Source organism: Nannospalax galili, unplaced genomic scaffold (genome assembly GCF_000622305.1).
Source record: "Nannospalax galili isolate Female #2095 unplaced genomic scaffold, S.galili_v1.0 scaffold104, whole genome shotgun sequence".
Classification (NCBI taxonomy): Eukaryota; Metazoa; Chordata; class Mammalia; order Rodentia; family Spalacidae; genus Nannospalax; species Nannospalax galili.
In genome coordinates, this window is record NW_008353596.1 from 4,416,525 (window position 1) to 4,436,112 (window position 19,588).

Consider the following 19,588-nt stretch of genomic DNA (forward strand, 5'->3'; position numbering starts at 1 on the left):
CATAGTAAATGCAGATAAAGGAACTAGGCTTCCAAATGCATTGTTAGAAAGGGTGTACATATGGGGCTGGAGAAGAACACTGGCTGTTTTGCAGAAGACCCAGGTTCTAATCCCAGCACCCACATGACAGCTAACAACTGTCCATAACTCCAATTCCAGGGGATCCGACAGCCTCTTCTGTCCTACACAGGCATTATATGACATGGGTGCACTTACCTACATACAGGCAATACACACATACACATAAAAATAATAAATAAAATATTTTTTTAAAAGGGAGTACATATAACTCAAACCAAGAACAGACCCAGGCTACTGAACCATTCCCCATACTTGCTGGCCTCGAATTCTCCCTGAGATACCTTTCCTAATCCATTAGGGAAACTGAAGGCAAAAGGTCAGTCTTCTTGGAACTGCTTTAAGCTGGGGCTAGAGAGATGGCTCAGTGGTTAAGACCACAAGCCACCCTTCCAGAGGACTTGGGTTTGATTCCCAGCACCCACCTGATGGCTAACAATCATCTATAATTTCAGTTCCAGCAAATCCAACATCCTCTTCTGTCCTCTGTGGGCATTGCACAACATGGGTGCACTTATATACATGCAGGCAATGCACTCATACACATACAAAATAAAAATCATAATTTTTTTTTTCCAAAAGAACAGCTTCAAGCTGAATAGAGGCATGGAGCTGAGTAGGGCAGAAATAATCGTTTCTATTCTGTCCCTGCATCTGTTATATATCTGGCGAGCATCCATGAAATTTTTCAGCCCGCTGGTCCAGAGTAGAGCAGGATCACCGTCTGGTCTCCTTTGTTTATTCTAGTGGCAGCAATTGGCGGAGGATTATTTATAATTGAACTTGTTGGATTCTGGAAGAGATCAATTGTATAAGCTTATTTAGAGTGAGAAAGAGACTTGGTAAGAAGATAGGACCCCTTAAAGGAAGAGGGCTGGCAGTATCTAGTATTCTAGTCCCTGAAGAATATTTTTAATATTCTGTTGAAGCTTTACATATTTGTCAACATAAAAAGTTTTACCTAATTGTCACAAGAATTTTAGGTCATATATAGAGGTAGACAACAAATGGCTATTTTATCTTTTTAAATATTTTATTATTTTTATTTTACGTGTATGAGTGTATTGCCTGCATGTATACTCTTATCATGCAATGCCCACAGAGGTCAGAAAAAGGTGTCAGATTCCCTTGAACTGGAGTTATGGATAGTTGTTAGCCACCATGTGGGTGGTGAGAATCGAACCTAGGTCCTCTGGAAGAGGAGCCAGTGTTCTTAACCACTGAGCCATCTCTCCAGTTCCATAAATGGCTATTTTAAAGGCCAAAGATCACTCAAGATCACACAAAACTGGCTCCCAACCTGCAACATTTTAGCTGTTCACAATGACAAAAGTTCTATCCATCAGCCAGTCTTATAGAAGCCTTAAAACAGCCATGGCTTCTTCTCTGGAGACTTCAAGTCACAGTTTTCTTATTGGTACTAGGATGTCATTTTGTACATGCAGAAGCCAAGTATTGTCTTATATCCCACAGTGCTAGGGGGCTTGTTCTTATAGATGAGGCTGAGTAGGTAGAAGACCTGTCTTCAAAAGAGAGAAATATTTAGTACAGCCTCTAAGGAACAAATCAGTGAAAAACAGCTTTAATAAAGAATGTACAGAATCCGATTATAAGTGAATAAGCAAATACTTTTACTCTGTAGTCAGGGGATGAAATAAAAGAAAATGGGACATAGCCTCCTGTTTTTGGAAGAGTAACATCTTGTTCACCAAGGAAGACAAGGGGAAGCATGATTCAAGCAGAGGAAAAAGCATAGACAGAGAAACACTTAATTTTTGCAGAACTTTTCATATGGAATTTAAAAGCCCTATAGTGAAATTAAAAAACACATCAGATGGTTGCTAAAAAGCTCTTGCAATGTCATGGCTGGCAATTAAGAACTTTGGAACAGGAAAAGCCTGGAGATATGAGCTAGACATGGGGAAGGTGAATAGCAATCTTCCCCACCCCCTCGGCTACCCAGGATAGGAGTCTTTGTCCCAAAGCTGCCACATTCCTGTAACCTTTGAAGCCATATGTTACCTGTAAATTACCAAGTATATGCTGTTTACCTTTTGCTTGTACTCCTCATTTATGAGTATAAATGCCAAAAAAAAAAAAAAAAACTTGAACAAGGAAGTCCTTTGTGGAAGGATCCGTGTGTCAGTCCTGCTGGCATAAGAGTAAACTCCCTCTCCTTGACTGACGTTGGCTACTGGTATCTCCTGATTTTCCTTAACATTTCTTCTTTTTTTTTTTTTTTTTTTTCGTCTTTTTGAGCCGGTCTTTCTGTAGCCACAGTTGGTCTGGATTCACTACAGAGACCAGGCTGACCTCAGACTCACAGAGATCCACCTGCCTCTGCCTCCCAAGTGCTGAGACTAAATACATGCTTTGCCACTTCCTTCAACTATTTCTGAAGAAAAGAAATTTTGAAGTAAAGGAAAACATTCTAAACGTACTCAGCACAACAAATTATACTCAAAGATCATTACGTCGCCTTTAACATCTAATTCCACTTTGTAACAAGTTCTGCAACTTAGATCAGTATGGGAAAGTTTTTATTAATAAAATTGGGCTTGAATGATATCGTGGTGTATGTATTTGTGAAAACCCTGACACACATAATGGAATTAGAAGAGCCTTTACTGAGAGCTCTAGCCTAGTTAATTAACAGAAAGCTTATTCTAAACGGAGAACTTATCAAGGTAATGACTCATAGAATGCCTCTAAGGGTGGATTCAATCCTGCTTATCCTCAAATGAGTACTTACTTTCCAAAGAATCATTACAAATGCGAAAACTGTCAGAATACCTTTGATCAATTCTCATACGACTTTATGTACCAACATGACCACACCTAAGACAATCCATATACAAGTAATCAACATAACCAAATTTTTAATGAGGGACTTAAAATCTATTCAGTATAAAAGAATTATCAAAAGGAGAAACTCTACCAGATACAGATGTTATCAACACAAGAAAGCTATGCTTGAAATATCAGACCTAGATAGAGATAATACAATGCTTATTGGGGAAAACATTGTAAACGTAAAGAATGTGATAAATCTCTTAGTTTGTGTTCAGACACTATTCAAAATCATACAGCCCTACTGTAGAGAGACCCCACACATGCAAAGAATGTAGTAAATCTCTTGCTTACACTTCAAAGTTGTACATCGAAGAATCCAAAGAAGTCCTTTGAACGTAAGGAATACAGAAACTTATCTTATCTTGGGACCTTTCAGGGTCCACAGTTCTTACCAAACATCCAAAGGGTTTCATTACCATCACATGTAAGAGCTTTTAGCAACTCTCTGATGCTTTGACATTAAAGGGAAAGGGAAAGAGATGAGAAAAACAAAAGACAAAACTCTCAAACAGCTGCAGGAGCTTGGTTCTGGTCCGGAGGGCGGAAATGGTACTAGATAGGGGTAAATTCCCTTTGTCCTTAGCTTGGGAGAGGCACCTGTTGCTTTCCCTTTCTTTCTCCCTAATTGCCATTTTTGTCACCAGTGGATTAGCTGGCAGAGACACAGGACAGAGAGGCCGTAGCCTGATGGCTCTTTTCAACCAAACTGATTCGTTCAGTTGGCCATTGCAGCCACAGACATCAGAATGAAAAAAAAAAAAAAAAAACTAGACAGTAGTGAGAGACATTTGTAGCAGTGACATAAGAATGTATTTTCTCACCTCCTGGCTGGCTCCACCAAATATATTACCACTTGTCAGGCTGAGTGTTCCCAGGTTCTTGGCTGCTTAACTAAAGAATTGAAAATAAGTGCTCACTCAGATTTGTGAAAAGAGAGAGATAAGTTTATTTGAAGAAAAGCAATAAAAGGATAGGATGTCAAGATTGACAGCAGGCCACTTGAGTGAGGGTACACAAGGGCTCTGATTGCTGATTGTGGCTTCCTTTTATGAGATTCAAGAGAAGGAAGGGTTTGGTTGTTACAGGGTATAGTGGGACAGTTCTCTATTTTGATTGATAGATTAGGTCATTAATCATTTTTCTTAACTGCACATGTGCCTTCCCATAGTGCATCTGAGTTTAATCATATGTATGTTCAATTATGCATAGATATAAGATGATAAATAGGAGACTCTTTGAAAGTTCACTTAAGGACACAGTTTTCCTCACTATGATACACCCTTAACTAGTTTGGTCTGGATCAGCCTTTCTGTTTTTTGTACAGGGGTATATTTTCATAGAAACTGTCTTAAGTTTGGCTGCTGCTGGGGGAGGAGAAACCTGTCTTAGAGAGTGGTGTGTGTGTGTAGCTTGACTCAGCTATGGGTCTCAGGTTGCTAAGAGCATTGCTCAGAGAGGAGTGAATGTGCACATAGTATATGCAGGTAAGAAAGCAAGGCTGCTAAGTGCATGATTAGAACAACTCAACAGAGAGCGGCCCCATTCTACTACTGCTACATACATTTACTATTCCCTACACTTATCTGTCTCACTCAGGGAAACCCTTCTCTAGGCAGTTGTTTTCTGTTAATATTACCATGTTGCTGGGTGTGGTGGCGCATGCCTTTAATCCCAGCACTCAGGAGGCAGAGGCAGGCGGATCTCTGTGAGTTCAAGGCCAGCCGGATCTACATAGTGAGTTCCAGGACAGCTGGGGCTACAGGGAGACCCTGCTTCAAAAAGACAAAAAAAAAAAAAATATATATATATATATATATATATATTACCATGTTAATGTTGGTTGTCAATTGAGTGTTCATATTGCCCAGCCCAATATGAATTATCCCATATATGGGCCAATAACAAGGCCATTTGGAGTCCTCACCTGAAAGTTAGAGGTCATTCCAACAGCTTACTTCTGAAGCTGGACTCTGTACCAGATGGATACATAGGCTGCTCATGATCTCTAGCAGCTGTAGCAATATGGGTACATAAAACTAAGCCACCACCTTTCCTTAACCAGCACATTCTAACGAGAATCACAATGAGGTTTTACCCATGTTTCTTTGTGAAGGATATAAATATCTTCTAATGTTTGCTGGTATTGTTTCAGGGTAGAAAAAGGGCTGCCTCCAGCAAAACAAAACAACAAAAAGAAAAACCTCAAAGTTATTTTCTAGAATGAAACCTTTATCTTCTGAACCTCCATAGCCTTAAAAGCATCCTAAAGATAAGACTGTTTATCACTGAAAACTGCTAAAAGAGTTAAGCAATCTCTTCTTACAGTTGGGAAAAAAAAAAAAAAAAGAGTGCCCTGGCTGAAGAGATGGGTCAGTGGTTAAGAGCACTGACTACTCTTAAAGAAGACCCAGGTTCAATTCTTAGCACCTACTTGGTGGCTGACAACAGCCCTTAACTCCAGTTTTAAAGGAATTCGACGCCCTCCTCTGATCCACAGGCATTGCATGACACAAATGTGCTTACGTACATGTAGGCAATACACTCATACACATAGAATAAAAATAATAAATTTTTAAAAAGCATGTCTTAAGTTCTTTAGAAAAAAAAGATAAACTATTGCAGTCATTCCTTGTTTTGATTTTCTTCATTATTTTTCTCTTGGCATTGTTGTTAATAACTACAAAATCAGACTATTTTCCCCTTTATTTCACCATTTGATTCCTTTTTTAAAAAATTGTTCTTCTGTATTCCCCTCCTCCTTCCTTCTCAATATATAACCATCAACATGGTATTTCTCCAGTCCAAGGGATCTCACCCTTAAATGCAAGCTACGCAAGGGTGACCTCACGGGACAATCATGGTCAAAACTTTCTTGGGCTCTTGCTTTTTCTGGGACCATCAGTCAAAATAATGTTATTCTTTTCAGGCTTTGTGTTTTTTCATTTCCTTGTATCTTTGTAGCATCTAAAATATGGTAGCTTCAAACTAAACTATAATACCCAATTCCTACTATAGAGCATCTTCGGGGTTGGGGGTAAGACAGGGTCTCCCTATAGCCCCAGCTGGCCTGGAACTCACTATGTAGACAGGCTAGCTGCCATCTCACAAAGATCTGCCTGCTTCTGCCTCCTGAGCACCGGGATTAAAGACATGCACCACCATATCTGCCTTCTACTACAGAGACTCTTAATCCTCCTCTCAACTGGCAGTTGTTTTGTGTTCTTCTTAGTCAGGACTACACCTGTCATCAGCATGTAAGAAGTTATAAAAGACTGATTATCATCTTTCAGTTCCCCCAAAAGAATTCCAAGACTACAGGTCTCTGGGAGAGTTTTAGCACTAGAATAGGGCAAATAATTAGTCTAAATTAGCATATAAAAGAAACCAGAATGGGAACCCCTTTCCACCAGGATGTAACTTCCCTGTTGACCAGTTTATGTAGCACTGGAACATGCTCTGCAGACTGCTGGGGAAGAAAACACATCAGTGGTCTTACCCAGCACTGAACCCTGTGCTACAGTACCAACCTGCCAGGCAAGATATGCAATGTGGCATGACTGTTATGGTTTAACCAACTGCTTTCTGAATGAATTTGAGGCCTGCTTCACAAGAGCGAATTTCATTCCTGGTACTGTAATCCTGGTCAAAAGTCCATGGCTGAGGAGGTCATGGGCCTTAGGGTGGAACCCGCTATTGTTGTTTTGCTAAATGGTCATGCTGTCGAAGGGCCTTCTAAATATTTATGCTTATACACAAAGGCCTGGGCTGCTCCCAACCCTAGTCAGACAAACTTACTTTCACTGAGCTCCTCCATCTTGTGTAAAAACCGCCATCTTGGTAGGGTCCCAGACCCTACACTGGCTGGGGACCAGCAGTTCCAGGAAGAGCTGACCCCAGAGGCATGGTCTGTATCAAAGTAACACACCCATATAATCCTGGGAGGCTCCAGTTGAGACTTATCTGGTTTTTGTGACTGCTTATCTGGCTTCTGTAACTGCTTTCTTGCCCACCTATAGGAACAAACATGTGACTGCTTGTCTTTGAGTAAATCTTGTTCCATGTGGTTAGGATATGGACCTTATCTAGACCTGGGTTTGAATCCCAGCACCCACATGGCAGCTAACAACTGTCCATAACTCCAGTCCCAGGGGATCCAACAGCCTCTTCTGACCTTTGCGGGCATTGCATGACATGGATGCACTTACCTACATGCAGGCAATACACACATACACATAAAATAAAAATAATAAATAAATTTTTTTTAAAAAAAGCTTTACTTTCCTCTGAGCAAGGACTGCATTCTCTAAATTGGCTCAGAGAGTACAGTCACTGGCCAGTTAAATAAATGTGGTTGATTTGGAATTTTTGAGTCCACATGGTCTTTTCCCAGTGATCCTGAATTCCATAACAACAGTGACCAGCAGTCAATAGAGAGATATGTAACTGGTCAAAGTGTTGAAAATAAGAGTCTGAGTGTCCAGCACTAAATAGATCACCTATATCAACCCCACCATCACCACCACCACTACCACCATCACCACCATCACCACCACTGACACCACCACCCCTACCACCAATAACAACAGCACCACCACCATTACCACCACCATCACCACCAACATCAGCAACACCACCACCACCAACACCAACACTACCATCACCACCATCACCACCACTGACACCACCACCCCTACCACCAATAACAACAGCACCACCACCATCACCACCAACATCAACACTACCACCACCACCAACACCAACACCACCATCGCCACCATCACCACCACTGACACCACCACCACTACCACCAACAGCACCACCACCATTACCACCACCATCACCACCAACATCAACACCAACACCAACACCATCACCACCACAACCACCATCACTACCACCACCACCACAACCACCACCATCACCATCACCACCACCACCACCACTATCACCACCATCATCACCACCACCACCACCATCACCACCACCACCACCAGGGTTCCAAGAACATCAAAGAAGAGGAGGCAGAAAGAATGTAGGAGTCAGAGGACAGGGAGAAGTGTTGTGAAATGCAGTCTTCCGGACATGACATGGCCATCACACTCATGAATCGCAGCAGCTGTGGTTGCCTGCACAAGACCTGCACATGATCAAATCAGCCAAAATTCCAGTATAGATAATAATAAACTGCAGGCCTCTTAAAGAGGAGCTATTGGCAGTTGATATTTGCTGGAGAAAGGAGAATCACTCTTTTATGAGGATATGCTCGCTGGTAGGACTTGCATGTTCCAATGAATGACCCAACATCATGCACATTTGGACTTTGTGGGTTACCCAAAAATTAAAAAGAAAGACTTGAAACTGAGAGAACATATTGAAGGGAATATGGAAGAAGCTGGAGGGGGAAATGGGGGTAGATATGATCATATTTCATTGTATATATGTATAAACTTCTCATGAATAAAAAAAAATCTTAAGAAGTATATATTATTTGGGCTGGAAAGTTGGCTCAGCAGTTAAGAGCACTGGCTGCTCTTAAAGAAGACCTGGGTTTAATTCCCAGCTCCCTCATGGCAGCTAACAACCATCCTAACTCCACTTCCAGGAGAGCCAACACCCTTTTCTGACCTCCGTGGGCATTGCACAACACAGGTATACTTACACACATGCAGGTAATACACTCATACACATAAAATAAAAATAATAAATAAAATATTTTTTAAAAAGAAGTATGTACTATTCTAGCAATTGATAAAGGTCTCAAGCTGACAGGCACTATTAAATCCTAACCTTTCCTCAGCTCTGGTCTAATACCTTCCTTAACATGTTCTTTCTCTTTAAAACAGTCTCTGGTCCTACCATTGTCCATATGACTCTGTCCAATTTCTTGTTCTGGGACATAAAAACCTGAAAATTCTGGCAGATGCCTGCCAGACCTCAGTATCCACCTATAACAACCCTCTGTGTAAGACCTAGTTTCCTCTGAAACTTTTGTTCTCTTTCATGCAGTAGTGGAGTGATGAATCTTCCAGGCTGCCTAAGACTGGAGGGTTTCTTTGAGCATAAGACTGTCAATATAAAAACTGAGATATTTTAAGCCAAAATGATGAACCAGCCCCTGAGACTCAGAAGGACTCTTCTCTCCAGCCATTTCCATTATTATATTCCTGCATCAAAAATAAATCCATCATCTTCCATGATTCCTTACTCTTTCACAAAGCAGTGAGTTCCCAAGCTGCCTTTCTGATCTTTTTGGCTCGTCTACCAAATCCCAAATCTGTTCTGAACAATTATCCACTGAGGATAGTTCTTTCCTTGGGATAAACCATAGTAATGTGTTTGTTACACTCTGTTCCTCTATGCAGCCCCTGGAGGCAAAGTTTTAAGACAAAACCTCTGAACATAGTACCCCCAACAGCCTAGCTTTGACCCTTCTGCTGACATACTAATCAAAAAAGACAAGCGGAGCAGGCAAGATAGCTCAGTGGATAAAGGTGCTTGCCATGCAAGCCTGGTGACCTGAGTTCAATCTCACATAAGGGTGGAAGAAGAACCAACTCCACAGTATTTTCCTATGACCTCCACACACATCACGTATGCATCCATGCATGCATGCATGCATACATGCATACATGCAAGAACACACACATGTACACAATGAAAATAAATTTTCAAAAAATAAAAGACAAGTAGACATCCATCCCGGTAACTAGATGTTAGACTTGTAGGTAGACTACAAGTTGCTTGTGTGTAACTCAAGGAAAGAGCAGTAGAAAAAGCATCAGATCTATTCCAGAGAAAGAAAGAGTTTCAGAAATTCACAAAGGCAGTGGTGGAATATCTACAGTGTGCACAGAAAAAGAGGGAGAAGCAGAGAAAGAAGCCAAGCTCCACCTGCAGAGCTCCCTGGTGTATGGGGGGGTGGGGAACAAAGCTCCCAAAGTTAAGCCAGGTGACCCTGCTAAAAATGAACTGGCAGTCCCTATGCTCAGAATAAATCCACAGTCCTCATAATCCTCAAAACCAGTTGCAAGTTTGGGAAAGACAGTGATTCTCCTGGGGTAGGTCCGCAGTGAGAGCAGCTCCATTTTGCCACTCTGCATAACTCAGAAGGCAGGGGTTGTATGCCCTTTTGAGAGAGAAATTACTCTTTGGAACTGAGCTATCCTAGAAGCCTGAGAGCTGGGAACAACCACAAGACAGGAGCCTGAACTGAATTTGCCACAGGCTCAGAGCAAATGTTAGTCACAGGAGACAATTGTGGACGGCTGGAAGGCTAAACTCTTAAAATGCAGGCAACAGGAGTCTCATTGCAGGCAGGAAAATGCATAGGGAAAAGAAACCTTGCTTTCAGTTGCCAAGAGCAGATATCACCAATTGCAAACAGCCCTGAATTTGAAAGCCCCGAGCCTGAGGTCGGGCAGGTGGTTCAACCTCTGAAGACAGTTATCTATCTTTCATTGTCGTAAAGGCTAAAAGTCTTAGCAGTCTACTCAACACCTGCAGCTGCAAACGTCCAACAAGGTAATTCATACTTACAAAAGGTCTTGAATGTACAAAGACAAGTCTTCTGTCTATACAGGTCCATTGGTCAGTATAGTCATTCCTCTAACAAATCAAGTCCACTGCACCCATGGGTGTCTTGGCCTTGCTGATCATTTTATTTGCTTGCAGTTTTCATTATTATCTTCAGTATCCCATCAGCAAGATGGGTGTGGAGACTGAATAGTCTCCTTGCCTGCATCTCTACTTGGTCAAACTTCAACTGTGTTCTTAGCTTACCACAGATTTACAACGAACAGCCAAAGGACTACTGCTGTCTAAAGATGCATCTTTGCATCTTCCTTGTCCTCAGGTAGCTTCCTGAGAGACATGCTTTCCTAGTTGACCATTTTCACCCATTCTATTTATTTTTTAATATTTCATTTATTTTCATTTTATATGTATGAGTGTATTGCCTGCATGTGTGTAAGTGCACCTGTGTCATGCAATGCCCATGGAGGTCAGAAGGGGGCATTGGATCCCCTGGAACTGGAGTTACAGATGGTTGTTAGACACCGTGTGGGTGCTGGGAATTGAACCTGGGTCCTCTGCAAGAGCAGTCAGTGTTCTTAACAATATTTCATTTATTTTCATTTTATGTGTATGAGTGTATTGCCTGCATGTGTGTAAGTGCACCTGTGTCATGCAATGCCCATGGAGGTCAGAAGGGGGCATTGGATCCCCTGGAACTGGAGTTACAGATGGTTGTTAGACACCGTGTGGGTGCTGGGAATTGAACCTGGGTCCTCTGCAAGAGCAGTCAGTGTTCTTAACCTCTGAGCCACCTCTCCGGTCCCCCGTCCATCTATTTATGTATTTAGCACATGCCAAAAATTTGCAATGATTTCAGGCCATTTATTGATTATTTTATATCAAAATATTCCTCCTTTCGGAGCCTCACATTCCCCTCTGAAACCTTGGAATAATAATGTTGGAATAATGTTGCATATCTCAAGGGTTATATGAATATTTATTCATTTGACACATTTTATTGAATGTCTACTGTGTATTAGGCAAAGTGCTATTAGTGGGAAATAGAATAGTGAGCTGAATTACCATGATTCCTGACTGTTTGGAACTCAGAATTGACAAGACACCAGCAATAACATCGTAGAGTATAATGATTTAAACACAAAATGCTCCCCACATGCTCACGTGGGGCTTTGTTACCAACTGTAGACTTCTGGGCATGATTGAATCCTGAGGACATTGATCTAATCCATGGATGACTCCCTCCTCAATGGGTTCAAAATCTAATGGTGCTAGGTGGGGTCTACTTGGAGGAAGTCCCCCTTACTTCCTGTCTGTCATGAGCTGAGCCACTTTGCTCCACCACGTTTCCCACCATGGTTCTGCCTCACTATGGACAATTCCAGAAGCAACAGAGGCAGGTAAGTATGGACTGAGACCTCTGAAAACAGAAATCAAGATGAATGTTTCCTCCTTCAGAGTGCCTTGCTCTGGTATTTGTTATAGCAACTCAAGAATCTCACTAATACACGTGAGACAGTAATTCAGCCCTTCTGTGAAATCCAAGAAGTGCCAAGACTCAGCTCTGAGTTCACTGATGCTCATACCCCTTACAGAAAATGACAACTTGCATAGAACCTAAACACCTTCTGTACACTTTTAATCATCTCTTGGTGACTTAGGGTCCATAATACAATGTAAATAGCAGTTATGCTGCATTGTTTGTGGGAAACAACAAGGAAAAAAGTCTGTGCATGTTTAGCTCATGTGTGTCTTTTTTTCCAAATGTTTTGTGTATGAGTGTATCACCTGCATATGTGTAAGTGCACCTGTAATCATGCAATGTCAACAGTAATGATTGAATCTGTGCTTGCAAATCTAGAAGCAGTAAAGGGCTGACTGGAACAATACACGGAGTTAGCCCAGTTAAGAGGCAGATGTGGTGGTGAGCTATAGGACAAAACAGGGGCACACTACACACTTTCTGACTGTAGAAGGGATGGGAAAGGGAGCAGGTTTCAGGATGAGAGCAGGACTCTGGGGACCTCCCAGGTCAAAGCAGAAACACACACACACACACACACACACACACACACACACACACACACACACGCAGATCTGCATCTTGGCCACATCTCTGTGAAAAGGACATGGCATGGCAACATTTATACAGTTTGGAGGACACACAGAGACTTCCAGACGGGAGGAAAGCCCCATGCAGAGCTGAACCCAGCCCAGCAGGGGGAGGGATCTCTCTGCGAGGGGGATAGTGGATAGTGTAGGATCAGGTTTAAAGCAGGCCACCTGAGAGACAGCCCACCTAGGCTGAGCTTCCAGCTGTACTGTCACCAGGTACCAAATCTCAGAGTAGGTGTGTGAAGGAAAGCCCAGGCTTTCCAGACCAGCGGGACCAGCAGGCGGGAGGGCGCTCCAGGCTCTGGGAACCCACATAGGCTTCATCAACAAAGAACAAGCTGGAAACAAAGAAGTGATGCAGAGGTGATGTGGTTCTGGTCCAGCGGCAGAACGTGATGATGGGAGAAGTTAAGGGGGTCCATAACAGATCTTCCCAGCCCTTGTCAGCAATGAATCAGATGCCCGCCCTGGCCTTTCTCCCAGTTGTAGGAAGTCCGGGAGCCTCTGGCATTCTCCAAGCTCCCTCTGTCCTGTCATGGGCATGCTCAGATCTACATTTGCTTGTTACCTTGACACAAGAAAATGCGACCACAGCTGGATGCAGTGTGCGAGACCCACACTGGGGCGCATAAGGCTAAGGCCGAGGCGCCTGGCGACGGCCGAGGATGATGTTTAGATCTGAGTGTGGGAGGAAGAAGGCGGGCTCCGCCGAAAGCGCCATGCCTGAAAGATGAAGAGCGGTTCCTTCGCTCTGGCGTTAGCCGGCGGGACGCAGATGCACCGCGCCCGAGGAGACCCGGCGTGTGCGCGGGCTGCCCCCTGGTGGCCAGGCGGCTCCGCTCATGCAGCATGCTGCTCCTTTGTTCTGTTACCAGCTGTGCAAGGTTGCTGGAGATTCTGCAGGCCCTGGGCTTGCAGAATGCAGATGGCTTCTGTACCAGGGCGGTGTGCCAGGGCCTGTGAACCTAAGTTCTAATCCCTGCTCGCTGTTCATTAGCCACAAGACCTTGGCCTGATCGCCAGTCTGCTCAGAGCCTCAATATCTCCAAGAATAAGAGAAAAAGATTGCAAAAGTGTGCAGCTGGATTATGTTATCTGTGCACAAGAAGCTAAGCTCGGCCTTCTTACCTTTCGTTCCACCCGACAGCCCTCCCTACATCAGGTCATCCTGGCTTTCGTGAGGACTGTGAGGAAACCCATTCACGCGTTTGTGAACCTGAGTGGAATCTTAAAGGGTATCTGGGGGGTAGGAGGCGCACCTCACAGGATTCCCCCCATCCACCTGCCAGCCTCTTCTTCATGTTCTTTCTCTTCTGTCTCCTCAGCTTCCATCACAGCCTCCTTGCGGCTTGCCTTGGAAATCAGGTTAGGGAACAAAGAACACTTTGTGCTGTTTGATCGTGCCCCCTACCCACCCACCCACCTCACTGACACCTCTAAATACTGTTTCTAAGTAATGCCATGATCTTGAGAGGACTCTGGCTGAACGAAATGTCTTACTTTGGCCATCTTGGGAAGTGTATGGAGGTGGGCTCGGACAGATCTGCCACTAATTCACCCTGAAACCATTGTTTTCTTCTTTAATTTGACAATTTTGACCATATGGGAAGGAGGGAAGGAAAGTGGAAGAGAAGAAAGGAAGGAAGGAGAGGCCTAATGAGTCTGGAAACAAGAAACAAGTTCTCACAGCTGGGGTAGAAGGCCTGGCATCATTACAGGCCTCCTGAGACCCCGTCCTTACAGATGGCCTCCCTGTGCCTTCACATGTCTGCCCTGCTTCCTAGCACTGTGGACCAATTTCTTTCCCTCCTGAGGACACGAGTCATGTTCAACTAGGACGTCCTCCTCAATAGATTCATTTTAATTTAGCCACCTCTTTAAAGGTCTTTTGCCCGAGCATTGTCACATTCTGAGATGCTGGGAAAAAGAACTTCAATATAATTCATTTTGTTGAGGCACAACTCATTATAGAAAAGGAAGGGAAGAAGAGAAAGGTGGAGGGAGGGAGGAAGAGAAGGAATGGGGAGGACGGGAAGGAGGGCAGGCAGGGAGGGAAGGGAATCAGTGCTGAGTAATATTGCCTCTTGTTAATGCTTGAATGATGTAGGAACTGAACCACAAATGATGGCTCGAGGACCAAACAGTTACCTGTAAACTTAACTGGGAAACTTCAAAAGTCAGGAAATCTCAAGGAAAATTTGGGTTTCCATTCCCTCTTGAAAATGATGCCCAGGATGTGTTCACATTCTGATCCAGCTGAGCTCATTTTCAGTAGTATATTCACTCTGCAGTCCCCCGCACTGCCCACCTGCATACCTCGATTATGTTGATGACCTGCCTGAGGCCTTCAGGTGCCTGAGCTGAAGATCACTGCTGTCTCCATCCCTCATCAGGCCAGGCTGCAGGGGACAGGCCTCCCAGCATACTGTAGGAAACTGGAATTTAGGTAGCCCTGGATTTGAATCCAGGCTCTGCCATCTAAAGGCTATATGTGACTTTTGCCATGGAGTTGCCTCTTCTCTGAACCTCAGTGTCTCCCTCTATGAAATGAGCCTTGTAATGCCTGCTCCTTGGGACTGCTAAGATTAAACCAAATGAACTGGAGAAGGAGAGATGGTTTCATGGTTAAGAGCATGTACTGCTCTTCTAGAAAACCCAAGTTCACTTTCCACACCCACATCAGATAGTTTACAACCAACCTGCAACTACAGCTCCAGGGGATCCCATGACCTCTTCTGGCCTCCACAGGCACCTGCTTTCACATTCAGGTACACACACACACACACACACACATATACATAATTGAGAATAAAATAAATCTTTTTAAAATTTTAAAAAAATCTAAATCAAATGAAGTAATTCACAGTCAAGGGCCTGGCCCATGAAAAGGCCTTAATAAATGCCAGTCTGTATGATCACTTCAGCCTCAACAGGTTGCACAGAGTTTTGAACTAATTCAGACTCCAAGAACAGCTCTCTTCACCACCCCCAGTGCTCACCAAGGGAACCACATTGCAGGCAGCCTTTTCAGAATCACAATGGCAGTGGATGGCAGTGGATGGCAGTGGATGAATGGTTTGGGGCTCAGAGTTGGGGATCTGAGAGCCACCTGCCTTGGTGTTCCAGAGTTGGTGCCATAATCATGAGCAAGGGAGTCATTCTCCTGCCTCAATTCTTTACAAAGTGAATGAAGGCAGCCAGGGCAGCAGGGACCATCAGTGGAGAAGGGAACTGAATGTCTAACAAGTGTCCCTGAAGGCTGAGTGCTCTGTGGACTTCAGCCTGTTCTAGGCCGTCCCCCAAAAGACCCTCACTGCTTGAACATCACCACAACCCACCTACACTGACAAGACTGAGTCCACTTTGCACAAGAGGAAAGTGGGGCTGGACTGGTAAATGGCCAGGATTGGAGGCAGATCTGAAGTCTGAACCCAGGAACGTCCCTGATGATTCTTTCATCTTCTCTTAACAAGGCTGCTTCCCAGAGGGGACCACAGAGCCACTCTGAGCACCTTTTATCATTGATCAGTCAGGCTCTCTGCCAGGTCAAAGTCTGTGAACCAGCTCCAACTACCAGAGTTTTTGGAATGAGCTGAAGAGCAAGAAATCTGCGTGAGAGAGGCAAGTTGGCTTTTGGAAGAATTGGATGTGAAGAAGAAACCTTGAACCAGATCCTTTGATTCTGAGCCAGGCCTTTACAGCATTTATCATAAGTCACTGGGAAAGCTCACCTATTCCTTCACTCACTCAGCCATTCCTTGAGCCTCTGTTGTTTTGTTCATTCCTCTGGATAGCTTATGCTTTTAAGCCTATTCACAGTGCCACACAGGGCTGGTGATGGGGTGTAAAGACAAATTAAATCAAGCTCCTGCCTTCATGAAGCTTGCACATGCAAGGGAGCGGGGACACAGCAAAAACACAATTAATGTTAGATCCATCATGAGGTAGCGAATGCTGGATAGCATAAGACAGAAGGGCAAAGGCACAGAAAGCCTCCAGGAGTGGGGAGGACAGTGTGGATTGTTTCTTTCATGCAAAGCAGAAGGGGAAGTTCTGTCACCTTAGTCAACAGAGACTGGAAAGAGTTTAAGTAAGTCTGTGTACAAAAAGGTGTGCTAGGCAAATGAAACAGGATATGAAGTCTTTGAGGAATGAATGAGAAGCAGGAACAAATGGTGAGGCCTTATAGGGCTAAGTAAAGAATTTCAATTTTATTCGTGTGAGATGGAAGCCACTGAAGAGCTCTGAGCCAAGGACAGACAGAATTTGACTTTTGTTTTAAAAGGACAAATTCAGCAGTTCCATGGTTATTGTAGCCAGTGAAATGGTCTACGCATAAGTGTAGTGTAGCTTGCACAGGTCACTGTGTAGGGTGCTCATGCTTGAGGAGGAAGAGCCAGCATCTCAGATGCTGACTGGCATGGGTAGGAGAGAGAATCAAGGATGAAGCAAGTCTGGTTCAAGCACCGAAGGGCAGCAGCACTGTCGATGTGGCTCTGGTCTGGCTTTTGTGTTGCCAACCCATGTGACTAGCACTCATGTCTCTGTCTGGTTCAGTCATCAGAAGGCACTGAAGATACAGATCATCATCATGCATCAACTTCACAAGATGCTGCAAAAGAAAGATGATACTCTGCTTCGAGTAGAAGTGAGAAACACGCATGTGGCTGCCTCACTGTGAATCCCCAATCTGGTGGCCTTGGTCCAGGTGGACAGCATTTGACACCCAGAGCTTTGGTTAGGGAAGACAATCTCCTAAGCCTAAGTAAGACTCAAGGTGTCCACTTGCTGCAGCTGGGTATCAAACAGCCTCTCCAGACAGGACTCCCTGGTCATCGCAATGTTGAGGTGCAGGTTGACAGGCTTACAGCTGTGTAAAGAAACAACCCTGCAGATAAAGGATCTACAACTCCTTTTGAGTGTGTTTCAGTGTGCTTGTATGTGTAAATTTGACCCTGCTTGAGCATGAAAGTGAGTTTGAGGGTAGGCGTGAATAGGAGTTTAAGTGCGTGCACGCTCAGTTTGAAGTGATAGTGAGTATGCACTCACTTTGAGTATGACCTCAGCCTCAGTTTGAGTGTGCCTGTGTGTGTATGACTTCAGTGTGAGTGTTCACTCCATTCAGACTTAGAGTAACATGCCTAATAAATTTGAGATTGAATGAACTCTTGGTTTGACTATGAGTGTGAATCACACCCAGTTTGAATGACTTTGAAAATGAGTGTATATTCAGTTTGAATGTATGAGTGTGTACCCAGTGTGAGTGCACTTTCAGTGTGTGTGTGTGTGTGTGTGTGTGTGTGTGTGTGTGTGTTTGGTGTTTGTGAATATGAGCACACCCAGTTTAAGTGTAAGTTTGAGAGTGAGTGCACACACAGTTTGAATGTAAGTGTGAGAGTGACTGGACATTCATTTTGAATGTGTGTGTGAACTAGATGGTATACTTAGATTGCGTGCTCAAATTATTCACGTATTTTCTCCTTATACTCCTTGACAGAACTTACTTTGTGATTAATGCTACCTTTATCCTAAAAACTTTGTTTTATAGAGACACATTCTATAGTCTCCTTATCTCAGAATACTATGTGGAGAGAGCTCGTTTGGGCCTTAATTAAGGATGGCACTCAGAAAGCAAAGATTATGCTTTCTTTCTATGCTCAGAAAGATAAGTTCATGTTAGGTAAATCTTATTTCTAGAATCACCACATTCTAAGCACACATCCCCTAGTGCTTAAAAATGGTATGTTCTCATGTGAAAGAAATGTTAGAGCTTTTGAAAAAAAGAAATATATTCAAAAGCCTGAAAAGTGTTTCCTCTATTACTCAATGAAAGAACTGAGATTGTGATGAATCTTAGGTCTAGCCTCAAATCTTGCTGTTTTTAAAGCCCAGATCCAAAGTGATTCTTAACTCAATATTCACTGTATGAAAAGAGGTTTATTTTAAGCCATGACTAGAGAAAAATTGGGGGTTGGCTCTTCTTCTGGCACTCAGTGAGACGTGTTTGTGTGAGATGAATCTTTGAGCATCACCACAGTTGCTTTTGAAAGTCCACGTTCCTTAGTGTTTATACAAGCTGCATGTGCTGTGTTTAAAAAGGATACTAAGGGCTGGAGAGATGGCTCAGCAGTTAAGAGCACTGGCTGCTCTTCAGAGGATCCAGGTTCGGTTCCCAGCACCCACGTGGTGGCTAACAACAATCCATAACTTGAGTTCCAGGGAAGCCAACACCCTCTTCTGGTCTTCCAGGGAAGCGCATGTATGAGTTAGAGCTTTTATTGTGTTTTCTGCTTGCACTCAATGAGATATTAGCATGAGATGAATCTGATTTCCAGTATCGATATATTTTTCTAAGCACATGTTCCCTAGTAATATTAAATATTGTATTCAATATATGAAAACTACTATATTAGAGTCTTTGAAAAAGAAATTTGTTCAGAAGCCTGTGAGTATGTTCTGTCATTCAATGAGAGAACTTAATTTGTGTTGAATCTTACATCTAGCCCCAAAGCTTTCTGTTCTGTAAGAACATAGTCCCCACAGATTCCTAAGTCAATGTCAGCTATATAACAAGAGGCCTATTTTGGGCCTTGGCTAAGGAAAGCTCTCAGATGTATAAGATTGTTTTGTTCTTACACTCAAGGAAATACATTAGTGTAAGGTAACTCTTACTTCTAGCTTTGCCAAATTCGACTTTGTAAGCACACATTCCATAGTGTTTAGAAGCACTGCATTCACTATGTTAAAGATACACCGTAGAGCCTTTGAAAGAGCAGTGTGTTCAGATACCTGTGACTGTTTTCTTCTACTGCCAAGTGAGTAAACTTAGTTTGTGATGAAATTTACATCTTCCCTCACCACTTTCTGTTTTATAAGCACACATCTTGAAATGATTCTTTTTTTTTAATTTTTACAAAAACTTTATTAAGAATTTCATACATGTATATAAGGTGTTTTGATCAAATCCATGCCCACTCCCTCCCCTCCAACATTCCCCCCTCTGAAGAGGTAA

The 19,588-nt window shown here is 43.2% G+C and overlaps 1 pseudogene; it reads left to right on the top strand.

Annotated features, from left to right (window-relative positions):
• The first annotated feature begins 13,425 nt into the window (after positions 1-13,425).
• LOC103748236 overlaps positions 13,426-19,588 on the top strand; it is a 103,110-nt pseudogene continuing 96,947 nt past the window's right edge.